Source organism: Trachymyrmex septentrionalis, unplaced genomic scaffold (genome assembly GCF_001594115.1).
Source record: "Trachymyrmex septentrionalis isolate Tsep2-gDNA-1 unplaced genomic scaffold, Tsep1.0 scaffold444, whole genome shotgun sequence".
Taxonomy (NCBI): domain Eukaryota; kingdom Metazoa; phylum Arthropoda; class Insecta; order Hymenoptera; family Formicidae; genus Trachymyrmex; species Trachymyrmex septentrionalis.
Window position 1 is genome coordinate 1 of NW_017305616.1, and position 3,097 is coordinate 3,097.

The following is a 3,097-nucleotide window of genomic DNA, read 5'->3' on the forward strand; positions in this document are numbered from 1 at the left end:
ATCTACTGTTTCGACAATGTAAAAAAATCTGTTTACTAACAATGGATAATGTTGGGATTTGATAAACTCGACAAATCGAATTTAAGGAACTATTAAAGATCACTAAAAATTACATAAAAATATGTATTTTTATGGAGCTGCAAAAAATTTAAACGGTTTCGTACAAATATATATACATTTATGATTTAAATTATTCAATTGTTATATTTATAAAACTGCATTTATGTTGTTATCATATGAGTTTGATTAGATGATGCATTGTAATTATATTGCAATTAAAATATAATGATATTATTATATTATAAAGCTGTATGCTTATTTATAAAGTATTTGTATAACAATAAATTATTCAGTATTGCATTATAAAAATTTATAAGTGATATTTATGTTAATTCGAAAATTTTATATCGACAGTCGACAATATTAATACTCTATAGATCTGTTCCTGCACGAGAACTCTCTTTCTCATTTTCAATAAATATATCGAACATATACCTATCTCACTTTAAGATCCAAAAGTGTATACTAGTTTAGCCACAGAAAATTTCCTAGATGTATTCTTGTTAGCTAAAGTTTTTGCATGATTCATTTTTCTTCCTTTTCTCTCCATCTTGGACAGAAAAAGAGAAAAGATGGACCATACCAGAGGAAAATCTAAAAGACCACATAAGAGCTTTTTTTTTGTAACCGCAAAATGCTTCCGCGCACTACTGCCCTCTGAAGAAGTGGATATAAACTACATGACAATATCCGTTTTTTGTGGCGATTCTAATGGAAATAATGGTCTGTTTTCTGTTTCTGCATTACACTGTTCTAGAACTCTCTTTTTCTCTTTAAATAAATATCAAACATATTTCTATCTCACTTTAAGTTCCAAAAGTGTACACAAGTTCAGCCACAGAAAACAGATCTTAAATTGATGAAATAACTAAAATCTATCAAATTATTTATATATTTGTTTTTTTACATTTATATTTTTATTTATAATTATTTTATTCTATCATTATTCGCATATATTATTTATACAATCTTTACCTATTCATACTTGTCCTACTTATCCATATTTTAATTTATTCGTGCCTATTCGTAAATCCTATCTCCATCCGTGTATTCCTACCTACATTACTTCATTAATGTGTAATAACATTGCGAATATAATACGTTAATGGCTGTTTAGCAGCAAAAGCAGTTCTGCAAATGTGAAATTTTTTAATACGATTAGATCTTGCCGATTCTCCTTTTGGATTTAAATTTATAAATCAATTATATTGAAGAATTTACAAAAGCTACAAAGTTGCTTTCTCTGCCAAACACAGCAGCTAATGCCTAGCCATATCCTATCTACTGATAAATTCAATAGAATAACCTAATCGCGATCTTATTAAATAAATGATAATAATTAACCAGACTTTCAATCTTTAAAATACAAAACAATGAACAAATAACAAAGTTAATAAAAATCAGCACAAGTTTTGTTCATGAAATATTCTACAAAATTTGCGTTTGATTATTCGCACTTACTCTCCGTATGAGCCCTGTTATTTGTTGGTCATTTTTGTATTTTAAATAAACAATAATTCAAAAAATATAAGAACTCACAATTTGCGAGCAAGTTACCCTCCCGAATTCAGTTTTTATCTTTATATATCTTTAAAAAACTTAGATATAGGTGTTACACAACTTCATATAAATTCTCTTCTTTCTTCTGGCCAGATTGAACTCACCTTTCGTTGCTCCCGGCCAATATTCTGGTTTCATATCCAGATATCAATAACAAGGAGAAATACTCCTTTTTGCTACCGACAAACATTGCCGGCAATAAGCGTAAGGTTTTACGCTTTCGTATGATACGCGAAACACGAACGCGTCGCGAAGAGGCCAAACATTAATTGACTAAATTTTAATATCAACAATTATCAATAATAATAATATTTCCATTATTATAATATGCAAATAAATTTTGCGTTTATTCCCTATTCGCGTTTATTCAAAATTAATAATATAAATATAAATATTCGATTAGAAATCAAATTAAATTTTAAAAAATTTTGTATTAAAAATGTTTTGATTTCAAGAATCTCGAATATTGTGAAATTAGATTAATTTTCATAATATAAATTTTATAATAAAACAACAAAACTTTAGTTTAAAAATAAGTTGAAAATTGATAAATCAAAAATTAAATTCAAGGCCCGATAATATTCAAGGCCTATGCACGTATTTTTCACGATTCGAACGATTCGTTGCTGAATCTCATCTCAAAGCATGCGGAAATGAGAAATTCAGATGAATGATGTAAGATCCGAAAGGGATAATTTTCCCATACATTAATAAACATATCTTCTTGCATTTTGTAAATTATTAATTAGAATTATATTTTTTGTATAATTTATTATTTCAAAATTAAGTATTTTAAATAATGCAAAACTCTGAACGTGATTTTAAAATAAGTATGACATAAAATTCTTCTATTTCGTGACAAAATGTATATTGGATCTCACATCATGTTACTACTTTCACTGGTATAAAATCCAGTTACTACATGGATAAGTTATAAAAGCTTGTAGGCTAAAGTCAATGCGTTGGAATAAGTACATAGTAATAATTAATAATCGTAAAATGTCTTTTATGAAAAAGCGAGATTAATAAATTGATAAAATGGCATTTTACAACATAATTTCGTTAGTAACATATGTACAAATAAGAATGAAAACAATTGATATCTTAGAAAACAATATGTATTATACATATATATGTGTATGAATGTTGCTTTCCTGCATCAACTTATCCTTAAAACTTAATCCTGAATGAATATTTGAGAATAAGATAGGTAGAAAAAAATAATTAAACAATACTTATTATATTGTAACAAACTTTCTAAAACGACCGTGTCGTAAAAATCAATATATGTTTTATCATATTTTTGGGATTGAATTAATGAGAGAATATCAAATTGAGCTTGAATTATTTACAATTAGACAAGGTACACATTAACCTATAAATTTATAATAAGTAATCAAAATTCAAATCTTTAATAGTTTTCTTGAGTTAAATAGTTTTACTCTATCATTTTAGTTAAATTAACAAGATATTGTAT